This window comes from Diceros bicornis (genome assembly GCF_020826845.1).
Source record: "Diceros bicornis minor isolate mBicDic1 chromosome 32 unlocalized genomic scaffold, mDicBic1.mat.cur SUPER_32_unloc_2, whole genome shotgun sequence".
Classification (NCBI taxonomy): domain Eukaryota; kingdom Metazoa; phylum Chordata; class Mammalia; order Perissodactyla; family Rhinocerotidae; genus Diceros; species Diceros bicornis.
This window is the reverse complement of record NW_026690908.1, coordinates 357,507-381,334: the sequence shown is the minus strand read 5'-3', so window position 1 is coordinate 381,334 and position 23,828 is coordinate 357,507. Positions and strand designations below refer to the sequence as shown.

The 23,828-nt window shown below is 38.9% G+C and overlaps 1 protein-coding gene and 1 long non-coding RNA gene across 12 annotated transcripts in view; both read right to left on the bottom strand.

Annotated features, from left to right (window-relative positions):
• Positions 1-23,828, bottom strand: part of LOC131402214 (ral-GDS-related protein-like) — a 353,959-nt gene that overhangs the window by 281,861 nt on the left and 48,270 nt on the right. The window lies entirely within an intron of this gene.
• LOC131402222 (uncharacterized) lies at positions 6,195-22,393 on the bottom strand. 4 transcript variants are annotated; one of them, XR_009218429.1, is made up of 3 exons: positions 22,279-22,393; positions 21,817-22,182; positions 6,195-6,405 (listed from the first exon to the last, which is right to left on the bottom strand). It is a non-coding gene; the product is annotated as an uncharacterized LOC131402222 (long non-coding RNA). The 4 variants fall into 4 exon arrangements; XR_009218430.1 differs by having other exon boundaries at positions 6,391-6,405; positions 22,026-22,182; XR_009218431.1 differs by lacking the exon at positions 6,195-6,405 and adding an exon at positions 6,726-6,770 and having other exon boundaries at positions 22,026-22,182.

Genomic DNA, 23,828 nt, shown 5'->3' with positions numbered 1-23,828 from the left:
ATAAATAATCCATAATCAATGTATAAATCAAAATTGGAGTGAGTTTATTATGAGCCGCCTTTTGAGGACCATGGCCCAGGGCCTTCCTTCCCTAAGGAAGGAAGGGCATCAACGAAGTGGGGTGTACAGAGTGGTTATATGCTGTCAAAGAGCATGTATCACATAGGATTGTAATGTCCCTTTTACTACAGCGACAAGATCACCCTGTCAGACTGCCCTGCCAGAATAGCTATTGATGGACACAGCAGGGAGCAGGTCTGCTGTCTCGATGGGCTTGGCTGGTGTCAGGTCTGTTGTCTCGAACTAGGTGGTCACAGGATGACTGCAGCAAGCAAATCCTAGCTTAGGGAGAAATGCTCATGCTTAAGGTAATGCCAATGAGGGCATCCTTATCTTAAGGGCATATTCTCTTCTCTTTGGGACATGGGAAAGCAGATACACAATGCAGGCGACAGGCCCTTTTGGAAAAACAAACTCCGGCCAAATTAGTTTTACCCCAAATGGCTTTCTCATGTGCTCCAATATATCCTATTGCTTGCCATTTATTTATCAGTTCCTTAGTACTCATTGTGTGTCTGTTATGTATACAGAATATGTAATATCCTGGGGAAAACAGGGGTTATAGGATATAGTGTCTGCAGACAAGGAGCTTATTACCCTACTTGGAAAAAAACTACATTTCTTTTTTTTTTTTTTTTTTGGGAGGAAGATCAGCCCTGAGCTAACATCCATGCTAATCCTCCTCTTTTTGCTGAGGAAGACCGGCTCTGAGCTAACATCTATTGCCAGTCCTCCTCCTTTTTTTTTTCCCCCCAAAACCCGAGCAGTTATTGGGGCCAGACCCAATAACTACATTTCTGAAATGCTAAACAGAAACACAGCAGAGAAAAAGACACGCCTCAATGGTCGATTAAATGCCACAGCAAATTTATTAAGTGAATGCAAATAGTGACAATCAGCACAAATGCCAAGAAAGCTCTGGAGTCTCAAGCTAGCTCAAATAGCTTCTCACAATAAAGCAAATATTCAGCACTGGTTCTGGAGAGACCTTGATGTGGACATATGGTGATGACTTTGAATTCCTCAGAGGAGAAATTTTTAAATACAGGAAATAATGTGTGATTATTCTAACTAAACATAGATTTTTTTTGTTTTATTTATTTATTTTTTCCCCCAAAGCCCCAGTAGATAGCTGTATGTCATAGCTGCACATCCTTCTAGTTGCTGTATGTGGGACGCGGCCTCAGCATGGCCCGAGAAGCGATGCGTCGGTTCGCACCCGGGATCTGAACCCGGGCCGCCAACAGCGGAGCCCTCACACCTAACCGCTAAGCCACGGGGCCGGCCCTAAACGTAGATTTTTAAAATGTCAAAAGGAGTGGTACTCCTGGTGTGTTATTTCTGAATAACAGCTGTCATCGTCTTAGCTCTTTCCGCATAGTGTTTGCTCCTGCCTCACACCAGCCCCATGAACAGGGCCAGAGCGGGTATCATACCTGATTTCCTGATGAGAATGCTGAGGCCTTGTAAAGTTAGGAGATCTGTCTGGGCGCCAGTATTGATGATATCCTAGGATTTTTGTCTACTCAGTATTTTTCTTTATCTTCTGTAATTGCCATTATTTCAATATAACATAACTTTCTACCTTGGTTTTTGAAATTAAACCCACAAAGTTTGTGGGTATCTTTTGGTCCCTTGTTAAGCAAATGATGAAAATATGAGATTACCAGCTACAGCTGCTGCTCATATTGACAAGCCATCTCCTTTATTTTTCTACCTGACAAGCGTGTTCATTCAATAGACATTAAGTGGCTGTTATGCAGTCATCATCACATTGTCAAGAGTGGGGGGATTGACAGGACAAGTGTGCACACTTCTCGTGCTGAAGAGACTTTCAGTGCATTTGAGGGAAGATGAGATACACTCAGGAAAGTGTTAAGCTGCCACCCTTCCAGAAAGCACAACATTATTGTCACAACGAGGGGTGCAGGTGTGCCGTGTTTGTGTGCTGATTCCGAAGTGGTCCAGGTGAGCTGGGCCATCAACCAGACTTTAGTGATTGATGAGACTCTGTGAGGGGAGGACCAGGGAGGGCCTTCTAGAGAAGTGGAGCTTGACTAAAGAAACAGGGAGAGATGAATTTGGGGGGTGGACAGGAGGCATGTAGAAAAATATAAGTGATAGTCTGGTTGAAGAGATGGCATCTGTAGACACTAAAAAGCCATGAAAGAAATTGTGTTTTCCTTATTTTCTGCTACTGGAGCCATGCGGTGAAGGAGAGGTTTTGAGATTACATCACAGCACTGTAATGTGTGAGAGCCCTGGGGCGTGTCTGAAAGCCTGGAGGACCAACTGAACTTTCCATATATATATAGTTTATATGGGGTTGTATAGAGTGCTTATAGCATACATTGTATTGGGGTGAACGTGGAATCCTAAGTGAAACCATTTATCCCTTTGGCTGTTGGTGCCGCCTGTTTTATATGGAGCCAGCGATGTCCAAGACTGAGTGGAATCATTGTATTAGGATGAGGAAGCGCTCTAGGCAAGAGTCCATTCATCAGGGGATATGCAGTTTGCTACCCTGATAGATGCCCGGCTACACCTTCCATGAAAGGTTCACATGATACAGATATGAAGGAGGCAGGATCCTGTGCCTAATGGCTGGCAACAGGCAGGGAGACATTTTCCTAAACCAGCAGCTGGTGCAGCACTGTCAGGACATCACGCCTGACATCCTCCTTGCCCGACTCTTACCTTCTTCCTCTAAGTATGAGGATATTCTCTGATATTTTGGCCAATGCACATATACAGAATTCTTTCAGTTTCACCAATGAGAGCTCATTTCTAAATTCGTGCTAATTAAGGGAACCACTCATTTCACCAATGAAAAGCTATTTCTGATATTCAGTAAGCTAAGTAGCAAAGCCTGTGGTGCTTATCAAGATATGACTAGCTTAAAGAGACGTGAATAGCTGAAACGCACAGCCAGGTCTTAAATGTGACACTTTCTGATACAAGACTAGCTGACCCCTGGAATCTGAATTCTCTATTAGGGTCAATGACTGTCCCTAAAGGTAAAGCTTGAACTAACTCATCTATGCATTGTATATTACCGTCAATGCTGAAGAATATTTTATGAATCTCTTAATTTGTTAAAAAAAATTACAGAAAGAGCATCTCCTGTCCATCAGTTAATTCAGTTTACTTTATAGTCTCAACATGATGACTACAGTATGTTTTTTGTTTTTAATTTGCTCTTTACCTCTGCCACACTCTTATTCTCTTTGCTTTGCTTTATAATCAACAAAGGTTTAGCAAAATATACATATAAGTAAGGAAAATATCATAGGGAGAACCCAGGACATGCATATATTGAACACATACATACTAAACATGTTGTTGTTCTGAAATACTAATGAGTAGTTTTGCAAGGTGTTTATAGGCCTCAAAGTGGCCTCCTTTGTGAGATTTCCACTTTACTCCCTGGTGCCAGGTGTAGTTGTGAGCCTTCTCATTCTGTCCAGATTCTATTTGTCTGTAACTGGGAAAAGTTTTCTTTGCTAGCAGATCTCTGTCCAATTCTTTTATTCTTGTCTGGTTTATTTACTTTTTCACTATATTTCTCCCAAACAGTTCCCAACTTGGACCTAAGATAAGTCAGTTTCCTGGACCTTTTGTTGTTGAAGGCAGGGAAGGTATTATCATCCTGTGGTGCCTAGTACAGCCTCTCCTTTGACTTTGCCACACGTATTCAAAGAGATGTTAAAGGGACAGCATATTTGAATGTATTAAAGATGCTAAAAAATTGCTTAAAAGATGCTTAAAGTTCAGGGAGTTCTCTGACTGAGCGTCTGGATTTTCTGATCTTATAATCTCTGCCCACATGCCATCTCTACCTCAAAAGGAAGAGACTTATCTTCTCAAAGAAACTGCTCTTAGTTTGATTGAATGTTTCTATTCTTTTTCTAGCCTCTCTTTCATCTATTTCTGCTCTGATTTTTATTTCTGTCCTTCTACTGACTTTAGGCTTTGTTTATTCTTCTTTTTCTAGTTCTTTTAGGTACAGTGTTAGATTGTTTATTTGGGCTTTTTCTCGTTCCTTGAGTTAGGCTTCTATTGCTATAAATTTCACTCTTAGTACTACTTTTGCTGCATCCCATAAGTTTTCATATGTTGTTTTTCATTTTCATTTGTCTCTAGGTATATTTTGACTTCTCCTTTGATTTATTCATTGATCCAATAGTTGTTCAGTAGCATGTTGTTTACTGTCCAAATATTTGTGACTTTTCCAATTTTTTCTTGTAGTTGATTTCTAGTTTCATACAATTGTGGTCAGAAAAATGCGTGATCTGATTTCAGTCTTCTTAGAATTATTGAGGCTTGCTTTGTTTCCCAACATATGTCTATCTTTGAGAATGTTTCATGTGAACTTGGGAAGAATGTGTATTCTGCTGTTTTGGGATGAAATGTTCTCTATATATCTATTAGGACCATCTGGTCTGATGTTTCTTTTAAGGCCACTGTTACCTTGTTGACTTTCTGTGTGGATGATCAATCCATTGATGTGGGTGGGGTGTTGAAGTCCCCTACAATTATTGTGTTGCTGTCAATTTCTCCCTTTAAGTCTGTTAATAGTTTCTTTACATAGTTTGTTACTCCTGTGTTAGGTGCATGTATATTAATGTATTATGTCTTCTTGGTGGAATGTCCCCTTTATCATTATATAATGTCTGTCTTTGTCTCTTGTTAGGCAAGGGAAACAAAAGAAAAAATAAGGAAGTGGGACTACATCAGACTAAAAAGTTTCTGCACAGCAAAGGAAACTGTCAACAAGATGAAAAGACAACCTACCCACTGGGAGAAAATATTTGCAAATCATATATCTGACAAGGGGTTAATTTCCATAATATATAAAGAACACATACAACTCCACAACAAAAAAAAGAACGACCTGATCAAAACATGAGCAGAGGTTATGAAAAGACATTTTTTCAAAGAAGGTATACAGATGGCCAACAGGCACATAAAAGATGTTCAACGTCACTAATTATTAGGGCAATGCAAATCAAAACTACAATGAGATATCACCTCACACCCATCAGAATGGTTATTATTAAAAAGACAAAAAGTAATAAGTGTTGGAGAGGATGTGGAGAAAAGGGAACCCTCATACATTGCTGGTGGGAATGCAAACTGCTGCAGCCACTATGGAAAAAAGGATGGAGATTACTCAAAAAATTAAAAATAAAAATACCATAAGATCCAGCTAGTCTACCTCTGGATATTTATCCAAGGAATATGAAGTCAGTAATTCAAAAAAATGTATGTGTCCCTATGTTCTTCACAGCATTATTCACAATAGCCAACACTGGTAAGCAACTCAAGTACTTATCAATGGATGAATGAATAAAGATGTGATATATACACATATATACCATGGAATACTACTCAGCCATAAAGAAGACAACATCATGCCATTTGTGGCAGTATGGATGGACATTGACGGTATTATACTAAGTGAAACAAGTCAGATAGACAAAGAAACATACTGATTGATTTCCCTCATATTGGGAAAATAAATAAACAAACACATAGATAAGGAGTACAGATTGTAGTTACCAGAGGGAAAGAGGGAAAGGTGTAAAGGGGCACATATGTATGGTGACAGATGAAAACAAGACTATTGGCTGTGAACATGATCCAGTCTATACAGAACTGAAATATAGTAATGTACACCTGAAATTTACACAGTTATAAGCCATATGACCTCAATAAAATTAAAAAGAAATTTATTTTTAAATATAGCAAGACCCACTTTACACCTGGGCTGCAGGCAGCCCACGCACTCACTGAATTACACAGAAGGGCAGTTTCCCAGGTGAGTCCTGTCTGCTTTGCCACCCTCGGAACCTCCTGACGAAGAACACAGGCCCTAGGATGCTGAAGCAGGTGGGATCCCTGGAGCAGGGAATGTTCTGAGAGTGTGTGACACAAAGTATCTGTGCAGTGCATACTGGGTAGTAAGTTTGTGCTTCTCTTCAAGGTATGCCTTTGGTCATAATCTGCAGATAACTCAAGGAAAATCACTGGTAGGCTTGTTAAATGGAAAATTCTCATGTCCCAACTTCAAAGCTGCTGAGTTAGAATTCCGGCGAAGGGACACTGGACTTGTCCAGTTATTACCGTGTAGACTGAGGTCTGAGAAGCACTGCTGCTGGCGTCCAGCTGTAGCCACTGCCCGAGGTCAAAGCTCCACACCTTGTGAGGCCTGAGACGGCTCGCAGGGGAGATTTCTGTCTGTCGTCTGCAGAGGGGCGGCCACCTCACCTCTTCCCGCTGACTCGCTTCCCTAACTGGCTTCCTTGTGCCTTTCTTATGCCTTTTCTTTACCTTCAGAGATAACTGGGAAAGGCAAGATAGAGATACAAATTTTACTAAATCTAACACTTAAGTAATCTTTAAAAAATTGTACAGCGTTCAGATGTAATATTTATTTTTCTGTTGGGTTGTTTTTTGTCTTTCTCCCTTTTGTTGTCTTAAAGCATTTTGTGTTATTGGTTGGGAAGATAGCATGATATTAACATCAGCTTTATATTGAGCCCCAAATCAGGAAAGCACTTTATATTTGTCATATGGAATTAAGAATCACATTTGTGTAATGATGTATAAAGGAATTTGGTTGTTTTATTCCTTGTTTTTTCTTCTTTTTGGCATAATGAAGTCCCAGTTTCTTCTTGGTGGACTGATCAGGAATACTGATGTCTGGTCTATAAGTGAAGAGTAAATAGAAGGGCATTGTTACTATTCATAAATCTCTTCCTCACTAACTTTTCCTAAAGGATAGCATGGGTGTTAGAGTTAAGAATTTTGATGTTCCCCCCATTGGATTATAGAGAGAAAGATAGTCGTTAGAGACTTCACTTGGAGTTGTAGTCCAAGAGCATCACAGAAGAGCACTGAGCTTGGGCTCGGCCATGTATCCGCTTTGTAACCTGGCTGAGTTTTCTAGCCGCTGTACCCAGTTTCTTCATCTATGAAATGATGAGAAGCACAACATCTACTACGTCGGGATATTTTGAGGGTTATGGGAGTTAATGTATGTTCAAGCACAGAATTAACATTCAGAATGCAGTGCCTGGTTCAGTAGAAGTGTTTGCTGCTGTTATTATAATTATCATTGTTTCATGTCCTATCTTCCTCATGAGTTCCCTGTAAAACCAACAATGATCCACAGTGTAAACAGTTTTATTCCAGGTCCCTGCTTAAAGGCCTTCAGAGGGAGCCTCGTGCTCATAACCTCCTGTTTTTATCCCAGTCTCTGGAGAGATGCATTTACCTCTTTCTTCTTTGCACTAAGGCACTGAATGGGGGCCCACACCCCACCCTGCATGTCCTCCTTTTAGTATCCGATGCTTTTCAGACACTGCTTAGTGTTTACTTGGTGGACTATACTCCCTGACATGAACAACTCATGGGAGATAAGACGTAGAAAACATTGTTCCATGTAAGTCTCTGAGTTTATCATAACTCTGAGTACAGTTGATCAAGGGCCAAGGTAGAGTTCCATAATGCAAAGATATTCAGAGATGAGGGTGTTCTAATGTGACACCACCTGAAAATAAAGCAAGCACATAAAAGCATATGAAGTTTTAAAAGGAAAAGCACACATCTAAAAGAATTGATCCCATTAAATACACTATTCTATTTTTTTATGCATCAAATTACTGATAGGAAATAGCCAGGTGTAGAGATAGTAGAATTGATCAATTTCATAGAGAATTCTTTTTAACAGTTGTTCGTATCTTGTGTTTTACATCATTGATTGGGGTAATATTTTCATCATTTCCTTTCCTAGTGTCTTTATCTTTCTCAACTTTTCCAAGAGATATATTTATATTATCCTCTAAAATTTTAGGGCAATTTGAAAAAAGTTATCAAACATTTTAAGTTATTGATTTTGTATACTGGAGGAGCTCTAGATTGAAAGTTAATTAGTGATAATTAGAGTTTTAGTTTGGTAAAAGATGGTAGTTGGAACTGATAACAGGATGTTTGTAACCTAGTTTTTTCTTCATTATTTGATGTAGTTTTCAAAATGAGAGAGCAAGTAATTTTTCATGTAATATATTGTCTCATTTTAAAATATGTGTTCTTGGAGAGGGTGATGGAGGTAAGTAGAAAATAATTTAATGTAGTGACTTATTTTTCTCAAGCTGATCTGTTATAAACCCAACAGATATATAGCGTCATTTTGTCCAAATGACCTGATGGCACGTTCTTGACTTTTCTTGCTGTGACTCTAGCAATCTGAGGTCACACCATCTTTTCCCTCCTAGTTATGTTTTTAGTTGTAAGTGTGACACTATCAATAATATAGTGACAACTTTGCACACAGTCTACTATTTACTAAAATATATATATCAATTGCAAACTTTGATAACATAATTATTAAGTAATGAACTATTTGCAGTGCACTTAACAACTGATTGCTACACTTTATTGTGTAGTGACATCATGGTTAAAACCAGTATTTGCAACATGTGACCCCTTTCAATTTTATTTTAAAGGAAAAAGTTCAATGACTTTTTTCTTTTTGAAGAAGAAAGATTTACATTTCCATCTTAGAAAATTGAGAACTTGCTTTTTGCCTTTTTTTTGTCTTCAGCTCTTCTTCCTACTGGTTACTAATTCACATGTCCAGTTTCTTCAGATTCATGGTGCTACCTCTTCTGCCTTTTTAATGGTTCTCACTTTAATTTTTCTATAATCCCGTCTGAGAAAGATGTTTATCTCCACCTTCATATATCAAGGAAGGAACCGACCCTCCTTTATGTGAACTTGGAGACAGAGGCCAAGGTGAAGCCTTGGTGCCCCTCCCCACCAGTGAGCTGCAGAAGGGCTGCAGACTCCTGTGAATCTTTGGCTCCCCTCCTGACTCCCTACACAGTTGGCATTGACTCCACGGAGAAGCCCAGCTTGGTACAATCGAATTTTTGAAGTCTATAGAAGCCTGCTGAAGGATAAGACTGGCTAGAAAGGACATCAGCAAGTAATGTGCTCCAAAAGTTGGTGGCAGAAACATTAATAAGAAGAAAATCTTTTCGTTTATCTTGTTTTCTTTTTATGTTCTCTATCTTCATTTTCCTTTACTTAGATGGTACAAACCCTGTCCACTCCCCATGGTGGTTCTTTTCCTGGAGTCCCACGGCAGTTTATTCATATCTCTTTCATTCAAATTATTTCTGTAGTGTAACTTATTTGTTCATATATATCTGTTTTACTTGCAGACTGCCAACATTTCAAGACCTTTGGGCACATAGTGTATACTTAAGTATTTGAGTGAATAAATGAAGCTCTTTTGTGGAATAAGATCTAAATAAATAAAATACCTACTAAGCACATGAATGCAAGCATTTGAGAGAGAGTTTTGTGTCTCCTGAAGCAGCCTATGGACCAGTTTAGGGGCTCAGTGCCAAGGTTACTTAATAGATTTAGATAAAATGAAAGAGATAATTAACTTTAGTTGTAAAATTCTTGGAGAACAGGAACAGCATATCTAGGTGTGGATCAGGACTTGATCATTCTTGTTGCATCTTTGGAAAATCCAGTCCTTTATCTTTCTATGAAAATGTGACTGGCCAAGAGAATTAACAGAGGACTGGCTTCTAGAAAGGCAATTTTGTCACAGGAAAAAATATAGAAGGAGAGCTGGTAGAAACACAGCAGAAACTTTTTGTGTAGAAACCCTAAAAATTGGGTTTACATGCTGTCTGAAAGAACTGTAACCCAACTTTTCTCCAATATAGATTTGAGCAGCTTTTAAATATCTAGGAATACAAAAGGATTACAAAGGAAAATAGATCAAAATGAAAGGAATTTAAGATGGAACAATGAAATGAAGCTGAAGTAAGCCAGTGCACTGAAATGTGTTTCAGAAGGACCTACAGTTTTTAAAGGTAGTTGGAAATGTATCCCTCAGGTTTCAAGTAGAAAGGGAAATGGGAACAATTCTCTATCATCTCATGTCCATGAGATCAAAAGCAACAGTCTCTCAGAGAAGCAAAACTTTTCTGGCTTCTAATGTCCCAAAAAGTGTTTTGAATGGTGCCTAATGAAAGAGATTCTGTGTGACGTAATGCAAATACATTATCATCAACTCATTTCCAAGTTTAGTTCAAACACTTTAGGACACGTTCAATTGAGGTAATGGAGAATTCTATAAGGGGCCAAAGAAGAGGCTGACAGCATTCTCTCTCAGCTTCTCACTTGACCAAGGGAGAAAATGTTCTTGAACAGATCGACCACATCTCCTAAAGACAATGCTCCATTTTTAATTTTTCTTTTTGTAAACTCAGTCTGCATTTTCCATTACATATGCAAGCTAAAGCCTGTGTGTAGACATCCTTCGTTGGCAATGAGGAGCAGATCCATACTATTAAGTAATCAAATAAGCAGAACATCCGGTTGGCCCCTTTTAGGAAAATTACAGGTTTAAGCCCACCTTTAGCGGTGGAAAGACATGGTATACCAGAATTAAAATATCTACCACTTATTATGCAGCGAATCATAAGTCATGCTATTTAAATGAAACTGAATGAATTCTTCTTCTATAAAGTGGACTAGATTTTAGACAAACTGATGTATAATTTCATATAGGTGCATTTTTACTTAAAATGTAAAACTCTTTAGAGACCGTTTCATTCAGTTTTAGAGGCATATTTTGTATAGTTTGATGATTTTATTTATTTTCATTCATAGTAGAAAGACACATCCTACTCTTTTTCTTGCTGCCTTCTCTCTACAAGATAAAACTCATCCAAGTTTATTTTGTTTTATAAGGCATAGGCTTACATTGTCATGATAAAGAGATCATTTCTGAAACATGTTTGGAACTGTAGGGAGCCCAGAATTTTAGATTATGCTCAGAATTTTGTGAGGTAACTTCAAAGAAGATGGAACATTTAAAATTTTGCCAGGAAAGTTTTCTCCTACTTTTCTTCACAGTAATTAAAAAAAAAAGTTTAGTTTCTTAATTCTTCAGATGGGTGAGTGAAAGAGTTGGAAGGATTAAATGTATGCTTGAGAGAGCTCTTTCTGGGTTATTCTTTCAAAAGAAGCATTGTGGGCCGACCCCGTGGTTTAACAGGTGCACGCACTCCGCTGCTGGCGGCCCTGGTTCGGATCCCAGGCACGAACCGATGCACCGCTTCTCTGGCCATGCTGAGGCCGCTTCCCACATACAGCAACTAGAAGGATGTGCAGCTATGACATACAGCTATTTATTGGGGCTTTGGGGGAAAAAAATAAATAAAATTTTTAAAAAAAGTAATTCAAAAGAAAAACCACCATCCTAGTTGATGAGGATTTAACGGGGACTCTGTCAGTCCCAGAGCTGCTGACAGAGGCAGTTCCCAAAGCTCCAGCAGGTCCCGGGAGAAGACAGTGCTGGTAATCAGTGTCATCAGAGTTTGCATGAGGAGTGGTCATTCTGTGGATGTTAGAACTTAGTGGAGTTCTCAAATGCAGGCCAGTGACTCTAGACCTGAGCCCTGCTCAGAAGCCAGTTGACTTGTCATTCCCCCTGAACATGGTGTCTTCCCTCTGCTCGTGCCCCTTTTTGCCATTTCTCATGCTTCTCCTGACTCTTTCTCTTACCTACACATTCTTTCTTCTTTTTTCTCTCTTTGTTACTTTTACTCTCTATTATATTCCTTTTCCATATCATTTTTTTCTTCCTTCTCTTATTGTTCTCATTTATTTTCTTTTTATTTTGTACAGTTACTCTGTACATCACGTTCATCTTAAAATCTTGACCCTCTACAACTCTTATATTTCAGTTAGCTATTTTGAAGAAAGTGTTTTGATAAATTTCTCTTAGATGTTATAACATGCTGATTCAAGGAGATAAAAACTATCACGAAAGTGATGGGGATGGAGAATGAATTCAGTTCAGGTAACCATGGAATTAGACAGAGGGAAACTGAGAGCTTAGGTGTTGGTGTTCAAAATATTTCCTGATACATCTTTGTAGTTCATTGTTGTGGTAAACTGCACATGGTCTTATTTACTGTCGGAGCCCAGAAATTTGCTCCTCTGGGCAGGTCAGCATGTCTTGCTTGGCCTATAGAAAAGAAGCTAGGAAACACTGCCTGCATTTCTAATGTAAAGAACTGTTCGTGTTCCACCAGGAGACCTTTTGGGCTCTTCCCTGCACTATCTGAATAGAAAAAGAGGAAGAGAAGCTTTTCTCCATCTGCCTTATCTTGAGTTTGAGAGGATTTGCATGTGACTGAAAACAAAAGTGTTCCCGAGTTTGGATTTGCTTTAACAAGATCTATTGGCTGGCTTTGATGTTAAAGGTCTTTATTCAAAATTGGCTACCTCTAGTGTTAAGTTCAGAGTTGAGATTTGTCAGTATAAGAAAGAAGAATCCCTTTTTGATTAACTCAGTGAAATACAATATTTGGGAAAATGGTTATATTTGAAGGCTACTTGTTAATATTCTGTTGCCACAGTGACATCTGTAGGTAAGTGACTACTTCATGTTATTCTTGATGATTTCTGTTTGAAAGACACGCCCTGAGCTTGATAAATAAACGGCAAGCAATAAGATATATTGGAGCATATGAGGAAGCCATTTGGGGTAAATCTAATTCAGCCTGAGTTTGTTTTTCCAAAAGGTCTTGTCGCCTGCATTGTGTATCTGCTTTGCCATGTCTCAAAGAGAAGAGTAAATGCCCTTAAGATAAGAATGCAACTTCCCCCTCACTGGCATTCCCTTAAGGATAAGTATTTCTCCCTAGGCTGGGATTTGACTGCTGCATTCATCCTGTGACCCCCCAGCTCCAGACAACAGACCTGACACCAGCCACGCCCATCGAGACAGCAGACCTGCTCCCTGCTGTGTCCATCAATAGCTATTCTGGCAGGGCAACCTAGCAGGGCGATCTTGTGGCTTTTGTAAAAGGTACATTACAATCCTATGTGATACATGCTCTTTGACGATATATAACCGCTCTGTACATCCCACATCTTCAGTGCTCTTCCTTCCTTATGGATGGAAGGCCCAGGGCCGTGATCCTCAAAAGTTGGCTCATAATAAATTCACCCCAAGTTTGATTTATACATTGGTTATGGATTATTTACGTAGACATTTGTTGGTGTAGTCATGGCAGGATTTCAGAGAAACCCACGAGAGACAACCTGGAATCTACACTGAACTGGCATTGGGTACCAATAGGGGCCCATTGTGCCCTCAAGATTAGTGCATTCTTCAGGTGACTCCAGTGAGTTCTCCTGAAACCTAGACCTCTTTATTTTAAGTCAACGGTCCAGAGTTTATTCGAGCTGTTTTCAAAGCTTAAGGATAAAATAAAAGAAAAGTGAGAAATTGAGTTTGCTGGACCAGTCCCGGCTGGGCCGCCTGACCTCTGAACCCAGGAGACTTGCGCAAGTGCTAAGACAGCAGGGGACCTAAGACTGAAAGAAAAAAAAATGGTTAAGAAGCTTTCTGCAGATAGAAACTAATAAATTTTCTAAAACAGCGGCTATAAAATCTTTGTTGTATCTGTTGTTCTTTATGTGTGTGTCTCTACATGTATGTTATATGTGCCTGATATTATAGCTCCAGAGGGTTTGGTCAAAATCAAGAGGTCTATTCAATTAACTTGAAGTAAGCACTTACAAAAGTTGTTTCTAAATCCAAATGTTTTTCCAGTTAACGTGATATGAAATAATCTTTGGTAAATAAAAGCTTATTTAAGCTTGTTAGTTTTCAGCATGGGATATAATGCAGATATGCAGCCTTTATTCGTCAGATAAACTGTTATTTCTATTACAAAACTGGTCTCAAAAATAATAAATGATGGTGTCGGGAGAGAGGGAGAATCTCCCTCTGCCCTTTTCCTTAAGGTTCTTATGGCTGGCCAAATAATTAACAAGACATGTTAGCAGGAGAAAATAATACCAAGTTTAATAACATGTATACATGGGAGAAACTCAGAAATGAGCAACTCATCCCTCTGTCTAAGCTGCCTGCTTAAGTATTGTAGCTAAAGGTGAGGAAGGTGTTGGGGTTGGGTAGTGGTCTGGAACCTCAGAGGGCAAGAAGACAACTCACATGGAGATAGAAATGCAAATGTTCGCCTGACAACTCTTCTCAGGGTCATCTATAGATAATGTGGTCAGGGAGAGATAGTGTTTTTGATAAAAGGGGCTTGGTGTCTCTCCTGTTGTAACCTCTATCCTACATTATCTTTACAGCCATCAGGATAATAACTCCTTCATGAAACAGATCTTTTGTTTTAAATTCTTTAGGCAGTTTGGGAGGGGAAACTCAAATATTATTCCTAAGTTCTCTGAGTCCTTATTGTCCTCAGCTCAAAACAATCTGCATACCAGTGTGGTGCCTCCTGGGGTAGCTTGACCTGAGCACCATCAATGACTAATATTATCTAATGTCTCATAAAGTCTTGTAGGCAATCTAAATAATTTTTGAGAACAGATAACTAAATAGATGTGAAAAAAATGAGTATTAAGTGATCTTTAAACAATAATCATGTGTTATAGTGTATATAGCTTCTAAAGTCTTTTTGGTGACTTAAAACTTGAGAGTTTTGCCAAATTTTATGATAAAAATTCATTGAGGGGCCAGCCCCATGGCTTAGTAGTTAAGTGCGCATGCTCCGCTGCTTGCGGCCCGGGTTCGGATCCCGGGAGCGCACCGATGCACTGCTCGTCAGGCCATGGTGTGGCGGCGTCCCATATAAAGTAGAGGAAGATAGGCACAGATGTTAGCCCAGGGCCAGTCTTCCTCAGCAAAAAGAGGAGGATTAGCATGGAGGTTAGCTCAGGGCTGATCTTCCTCAGGAAAAAAAAAAAATTCATTGAGTATCTAGATCATTTCCAAATAAGATAAGATATTAGACATTGATTGCTAAATATAGGTTTATCTACTTTTGGCTTATTACAGAAAAACTAAAAGATGTTTTGGGTCTATTGGTAAACATGTCTTGTGTTTTATTTAAAAGATTGTATTATAAAGTAACCTGTTTCCAAAAATTATAAAAAGTGTCCATATAAATTTGTCAAGCCATGAAATGCTATTGTAAAAGAAACTTTATAATTGCTTACTTAGTTTTTACTTAAAAATTAAGGTTTCTAAGGGTTAAAAATTTCTAATATGTGATTAAGCTACTTGAAAATTAAGAAAAATATGTTTGTATTCAAGGAGAGTAAGATGTGTGTTTTCATTAAGAAGATATGAGAAATGGAAATATTTTTGTTTGGGTAGGAAAGATAAATTTGACCTGAAAAGTACTAGACGGAAAAAAAAGGAGCACATGGCACAAATTCTGAATGTAAACAAAAAGTTATAGAAGGTTTGTTGAAGAGAAACCCTGAGGAGTTTTATACACGGTCAAGTTGGCTAAGATTAAACTAAATCCGATTAAGTAAATGATTTTTAATATCAAAAGTAAGCTGGTACAAAATTCAAATTTGGTCTTCTTCCTTTTAAAAGGATAATTTTATTCTACTCTTTTTTTTCTTACCCCAAAGCCCCAGTAGATACTTGTACGTCATAGTTGCACATCCTTCTAGTTGCTGTATGTGGGACGTGGCCTCAGCATGGCTGGAGAAGCAGTGCGTTGGTGCATGACTGGGATCCGAACCAGGGCCACCAGCAGTGGAGCTTGAGCACTCAACCGCTAAGCCACAGGGCCGGCCCTATTCTACTCTTAATCTACTCTTGATAGAGGTTATTACGTAAAAAGATTTTTCTTTACCTTTGAGTTATGTTTATCTAAAGAACAGAGATCTGTTTTGTTAAGGTAATTTCCTATGTTCCAAAGACTGAGGTCTCTCTATTAAAGTCTTTTTGACTGTTTAACTGCTGTTTGTTAACTAAGCATGGTTTCACTGCGACAAGAGCAGCAACTCCTTGATCTTGTCTGACTAAGTCTTTGAAACCCTTCTATATTTTTGACAATCTCCCCAAAATTCATATCCTAAATAAAGTCTGTCATAACTTTTTTCTTTGAGAATTTTCAAAAGACCCTGGCAATTCTCAAGAAAATTTTATCTCTTCCTATAAAGAGGGAGATACTAAAATAATTAGGCTAGTTTGCTATACTAAATTGCACGGGAGGCATTGTCAAGTAAATGATAAAACTTCTTAGGTTATACTGTGTAGGTAAATATTACTCACTATGCTTCCAACATTACAAGAGGAAGGACCACGACTGTATTCTATTTAATTTGGTTTACAGATGGGTCTTACTTAAGTGATAAGCAAGATATTACCAAGCTGGATATGTTATCTACCCTTCAGAATGCCTGTGTGGGGGAAGAGGGAGAATCCCCCTCTGCCCTTTCCCTTAAGCTTCTTCTGGCTGGCCAAATAATTAACAAGACAGGTTAGCAGGAGAAATTAATACCAAGTATAATAACATGTATACATGGGAGAAACCAGGGACACTGCGATTCTCAACAAAATAGCAGAGATTCTGATCTTAAATACCTTCTTTACATAAAGACAGAGGAGGATGTGGGGGTGGGGGGAGTCAGTTACAAGAGATTACCGCTAAAGCACTGTAAACAAGAGTAAGGCTATTATGCAGATTTAAGGCCTCAGCTTCCATGTTCCATCTTCCACCTTCCAGGTTTCTAGAAATAAGGTCATACCCCCTCTTCCCAATACAGAGAGAGAGATACCTTTACAAATGGAGATTTCCCTTATAAATGTAAATGTTTGTCTGGCAACTCCTCACAGGGCCATCCAGACAATGTGGCCAGAGAGACAGAACTTCTGATAAGACGGGCTTGTTGGTGTCTTTCCTATTGTAACATTATTTTACATTATATTACAGCCATCAGATAGAAGATCTGTTGCAGGAAAGAGTTACTATGTCAAATTCTTTAGGCAGTTAGTGGGGGAGGTCAAATGTCCATCAGAGAAAACAATCGAGGTAAAGAGATATATTTCAGGGTGGCCAAATCTTGATCTCCCACACCTGCTAATTCCTATTAACTCTGCTAACCCAATAAAAGAATTCTTTCCACAGGCTTGAAAGAAATCGCCACCGAAAAAGAGAAACAGATATAGCAGTCAAAAGGGGGAGTTTTTGACAGCCCCTCACAGATGTGATTTGCACCCAGTAAAAAAACCCATAGTACCTATTGGAGCACAATTGCCACTGCTCCAGCATATACACCAATTAACCCATTGGGCACCTGAAATGATGATTTTGTGGGAAGAGCAATGCTTTTAAAAACCTTCTCCCACAGTGACTCATAAAGCTATACTGATTGTGTTATATGTCCAAAATATCATCTAGGGACACTACTACATGAATCGCAAGGCCACTTTCCCTTTACTAAGGGACGCTTTGAGGTATAGCAATCGGACTTTGTCCAAATGCAACCATCTCAAGGATAAATATATCTTGTAATGACTGCGTGTTCTCACATTGGGTGGAGGCCTTTCCTTGCAGAAGAGCAATGGCTCTAATAGTAGGTAAATTACTATTAGAGAGAATAATTTCTGTTTGGAGAATTCCGGTTGAGTTACATAGCGGCCAGGGAACTCATTTCACTGGACAAATAATTCGTCTATTTGTAATATTGGGCCAATAAGACAGCATTTCCACTGCGCTTAACATTCCCAACCTCAGGATTGGTGGAAAGAACTAACGGCACAATCAAAACTCAATTGGCAAAGCTTTCAGGAACATTTCATCTCATGGCTGAAAGCTCTTCCACTACTGCTCCTCAATCTTAGATCCACCCCCTTTGCTAAACATCGGCTGTCTCCTTTTGAGATAATAACTGGACAGCCTATGCAATTAGATAAAGAAATGTATGGATCAACTTCACGTAAAGAAAATATATTAATTACTGCCAAGGTCTCATTGAGACACTTAAAAAAATATATATATATATGAGAAGTCGGTAGCCGATTCTTTTTACAGAGCCCTCCCAGACCGTAAGGATGATAACCTAGAAAATTTATTTATCAGAGAAGACATCAAATAAAAGACTCTACAGCCCTATTGGAATAGACCATACCAGGTACATTTAACCAGTTCGTGCGCTGCAGAATCAAAAGACATAGACTCATGGATTCACATTTCTTGTTTTAAAAAGAGGTTTTTGCATCTGAGTGCGTTACAGTTCCTATTTCTGAAACCTGACTTCAAGTGGCCAATACGAATATCTCCAAACCAGGATGAGAAGAAGACAACATCAGTTGTGGACAGCTGTCCCAAGACTCCGGACCAGGCCTGTATTCCCAACCTTAAATCCACTCACTTAAACCTTTGTTATGCTTAAACTGTATACCTATTTTATAATTGTTACATTTAAGATTTTCAGAATACTATCATACTTAAGGAAGGTGCTTGATTTGGAACAGACTGGTCTTAATGTCCAGGCATTTATCAGGTGACTCCTAATATAACTTAATGGTTGTATAGAACAAATCTCTGTCCTTGACTACTGGCCTGATGGCTAAAACACTACACCCGATCTTCCCTTAAATGCAGGGAAGGATTCACAGTGACAACTGCTGCCAACCTTCCTCTGCTTAAGGCCAGACGGGCTCATTCAGTGTTCCCCTGGTATGACCACCGAGCAGCTAGCTATATTTGTTCCTTTTTTAGGGCTAAAGGATGTCACATCACATACAGAAGCCCTTAATGACAGTCAAGCAAGAATTGCCTTATTAAATACTAAAATGTCTTTAATAAAAAGACTGTCCTTCAAAATAGAATGGCCTTAGATATTTTAACTACATCCCAAGGTGGTACGTGTACAATCATTCAAACTGAATGCTGTGTTTCCATACCTGACGAGTCTTCCAATGTGTCGTCTCTGCTAAAGCCCATGAAAAAGCAGGTGAATGCTTGAAGCGAGCCTGCACCCGGTCTTGAGTTGTTTGGTTGGCTCCCTTCTGGTATTGGTTCCCTTTTTAGATCTGGATTGCAATTCCTATTTCTATTACTTCCTGGAATTCTTGTACTAGCCATAATACTTAAACTAATTGCTGTTTTCTTTACTCAGTGCTGTAAGACTGTCATGTAAGCTGGAGTAATGAAACTTGAGGTGGTCAATTGATCTTATAACCTAGGACAAACTTCCTTTTTTGATAAGGAATACACCTAAGAACTCATTTTAAAATAATCTTTTCAAAGATGTTAAATGATTATCATTGTTACTGTACTTGTTCTATAATTGTGAATAGCGTAAATACAAGGAGTGATAAAAAGCACATACACAGTGTTTGTGCAACAACCTAAAATTAATCCAAAACCCATGAAATGCTTCCTCTATCAATATATGTATACCTCTTTGCTTGTCCACTATATCCAATTAATTCCCCCCAACAGGGACAGCTGGACAAATAAACGAGATAAAAGCCTGGCACCGAGGGACATGAGGGACCCAGGGCTGGCAGCAACAACCCTGGGGCCGAAGGACAATATTTTGATCATCAATGCTTTCTATCAAAATATTATAGATCGAAAAGAGAGAAAATGATAAATAAATGGCAAGCAATAGGAAATATTGGAGCATATGAGGAAGCCGTTTGGGGTAAAACTAATTCAGCCTGGGTTTGTTTTTCCAGAAGGGCCTGTCGCCTGCATTGTGTATCTGCTTTGCCATGTCCCAAAGAGAAGAATAAATGCCCTTAAGATAAGGATGCAACTTCCCCCTCCTTGGCATTTCCTTAAGGATAAGCATTTCTCCCTAGGCTGGGATTTGACTGCTGCAGTCATCCTGAGACAACCCAGCTGGAGACAACAGACTTGACACGAGCCACGCCCTCCCCACTGTGTCCATCAATATCTGGCAGGGCAATCTTGTGACTATTGTGAAAGGGACATTGCAATCTGATGTGATACATGCTCTTTGATGGTATATAACTGCCCTGTACACTCCACTTCTTTGGTGCCCTTCCTTCCTTAGGGAAGGAAGGCCGAGGGCCATGGTCCTCAAAAGTTGGTTCATAGTAAACTCACCCCAATTTTGATTTATAGATTGATTATGGATTATTTACATTGACATGTTTTACAAGTAATAAAATGTCTTGAAAGGAAAAAACAATAAAGCAGCAGCCCTGCATTACACATGAAAGTTGTGCTCCCCCTGGAGGGAAAATGAGGATACGACATTGGTCGAGTACTTGATTTTATAATCTACTGGGGCCTTTCAAAAATATAGCTATTATTGTAAGAGTAAAGATATCCTTAAGAATACTGTCACAAAACAGGTTTTCCCAGCTTCTTTTGTCAGAGCTGAGACCGACATCAGGCTGGGGCACTTGAAGAGGCATGGTGGACTCAGCTGAGGGTTATTTAATTACTGTGAGTTAATTAGCCAATAGTGAATAAGATGCAGAATGATTAAAAATAGGTAAAGGGACATAAAGTTGGAAATAATTAAGAAAAATAATGTCTTCAAAATATCCTCTCATTATTTTTATAGCATTTTTTTTTTTTTGAGGCATGACTAGGATAGTATGTTAGATTTTTCTAAATCCTTATCTCCAGGGCATATATTACTGAGTTCTTCATTATATATGATAATACCAAAGAAAACCTGGACAAAAGTATTCTGTACAATCAACAAGGACAAAACATGTACAACATTGTTCTATATATTAAGATTCCAGCTGTAATAGTCAAGATATATATTCAGGTGTGTAAAATTATAATGATTTGCTATTTTTCTCGGGCTGTGAACCATGGTAAAATATATAATAACAAGCAGAAAACCTGATGAACTAGGTGATTTAAAACACCTGATTTTACAGCTTGGACATTCAAGGGTGAAATACATCAATTTAAATTTCACACCTTCTCCTTTCCTTCTAGACAGTCAAGTGTCTGGAAGACACAAAATACATAAAATTAATTGAAAGTTAACAGTATTTGGAAGCAGTTGAGGTTAAGCACTCAACAATGGTGACCCTTACTTCTGGAACCATTGACTCTTTGTCAGAAGTTTATTGTATAGACAAGTTCTCTTCTTAGATGATTTGTGCATGTTTCATAGAAGAGAGACAGGGCAGGAGAATTAACTATCACTCTACACCCGTCCCTTTACTGTATTACCTCATGCAATTCTTACAGTAATCCTTTAAAGTAACTATTATAATTCATATTTAACTGATAAAGAAAACCATGTTTAGGGGCCTGCCCGGTGGCGAAAGCGGTTAAGTGTGCTCGCTCCGCTGCACCGGGCTGGAGTTCGCCGGTTCGGATCCTGGGCGCGCGCTGACGCACCGCTTGGCAAGGCATGCTGTGGTGGCATCCCGTATAAAGTAGAGGAAGATGGGCATGGATGTTACCCCAGGGCCAGTCTTCCTCAGCAAAAAAAGATGAGGATTGGCAGATGTTAGCACAGGGCTGATCGTCCTCACAAACAAAATAAGACCATGTTCTCAAAATTGATCAAGGGTGAGAGGGAAGATCTGAACATCAGTCTGTTGGGTTTTATGCCTCTATTCTCTCCACTGTGATAGAAATGGTACTTCAACATGGGTACTCCCCATCTGGCTATTTAATACCAGTTCTTGCCAGCATCACTGGATGAGATGAGATGAGAAGTTTATTTCCAAAGTTATTCTATTATATTTAAACTATACTATTTATGAGTCAGATGTGAAGACATGTTTTAGAGGCAGAGAGAACAACTGATTACTTCACCTACACATTTTTCAGTTTTACTATAACTTTCGTGTGTCACATTGTGTCAACTTTGTGTCAACTTTACCAACTTTAGTGCTTCACTGTTCTTTTTTAAAAAACTCACAATTTCATTTTCCATGTAAAGCACCTTGCTGTTTTCTTCTTAGTCACTAGATGGCAGTTCTGTATGTCTGTAAATTACCACTGCAGCAGGAAACGAGAGGTCTTAAGCCAGTTTGCTCTGTACAAATGATGGACATAGGAGGATTTCTGGTCCATCAAGGCTGCCTGTGTTATTCCGTGGCCGTAACGGGGGTGTCCAGGACTGCTTACTCAGAGGCATGAAGCAGAGTGAGAAAGCATCCTCTAAGTTCTTCTTCAGATGTGAGTTCAGGCACCTATCCTCTCACCTGAGCACACTGGAGTTTATTGAATGTGTTCTGACTCTTACTCTCTCTCTGTAGTTAATAAGTCTGGGAGCTCCATACCCCTAGAAAAAACATACGACTCATAAAGCCTTTTCTCAACTAAACGGAGTTGAGGGCTATGGTGTTGCCTGAGAGTCTGATGCTTAAAGCAAACGCACCTGGTGCTCATGTGGAGGGAAAGAACCACAGCTACTCCTGGAGGGCTTTTATTGATGCTCCTGTGGAAGGAACAAGTTTAAAATAAAACCACATTGCTTAAACCTCACTAACTGATTATTTTATTTTCAAGTAATATGCTGTGAGAATCTGCTATGTCTAAAAAACTATTTCATAAAACTGAAACAATTCTGTTTTTTATTCTCTGATATTTGAAATGCGATTAAAACTGTAAATCCTTTAACATTCTACAATATACAAACAGGCAAATATGAATTATATTCTCAAAAAATGTTTGCTCCCATGCTAAAGATTAATATATGGTAGCAAAACGGATTACCACCCAGTTTTTAACTAAGTTTTTGCTTTTGAAATTACATATAAAATTTGTGTTTTGAAGTATTTTCCTAAAACTCAGCATCTTTCTGATATAAATGGACTAGATGACAGGTAACTAGAATGAAATTTGATCTTTAAAACTCTAGCTTTGTGTAAGAATTGATAATATCAGGCAGTTGAAAGTTGGGTCTCTCCACATTATGATATTTATTAATTGTGAATAGCCACATCTATTACAAAGTGCTGAATAATAAAAAGAAATTAAACAATATCAGCCTTCTCTTACCCCACATGTACAGTTTATATGCAAATAAACTCTCAAAGGTCAGGAAAATGCGTATGATTTCAGCTAACTGGTAAAATACTATCTCATTCCAGTTTTAACCTCATTTGAAATTGATTTAAAAAACTCTTCTCTTAGGATCCTGCTCTGATCAGTGCCCCCTGGTCCCCTCAATGTCTCATTTGATTGCAAACCTATCTGAGGAATTGAATATTCTTTTCCATTTGTTCTCTTTAAGGTATCTGTGATAGTGCTTTTTATACAATTTATTATTATTTTCAGAAACATCTTGGGCCGGCCTCGTGGCTTAGCGCTACAGTACACAAGCTCAGCTACTGGCAGCCCGGGTTCGGATCCCGGGCGCGCACTGACGTACGGCTTCTCTGGCCATGCTGAGGCCAAGTCCCACATACAGCAACTAGAAGGATGTGCAACTATGACATACAGCTATCTACTGGAGATTTGGGGAGAAAAAAAAGGAGGAGGATTGTCAATAGATGTTAGCTCAGAGACGGTATTCCTCAGCAAAAGAAAAAGAGGAGGATTAGCATGGATGTTAGCTGAGAGCTGATCTTGCTCACACACACAAAAAAGAAACTATTTAGGAACAAATCAAGGAAACAGATGTGAGGAATGTGGGGTCGCCTAGTTGATGGTGCTTGAGGGATTCCTCACGTGAGTCTCGGCATAGAAAAGTTTAAAGAGTAAAGCAGCATTGGTCAGATCAAAAGTGTGGGGTGAACATAATTCTGAAGGAATAATGATGGAGACATAAAAACAAGAAGCCACTTGAATTGCATTGGAAGGTATTAGACACATCAAAGGGCTGGGAAAAAACATTGTTTAATGTAAGTTCTTTCTAAACTCTAAGGCAAAAAGTAATATGAATTTACATGGTAATTCTAAACCACAAAACATCAATTCACAAGA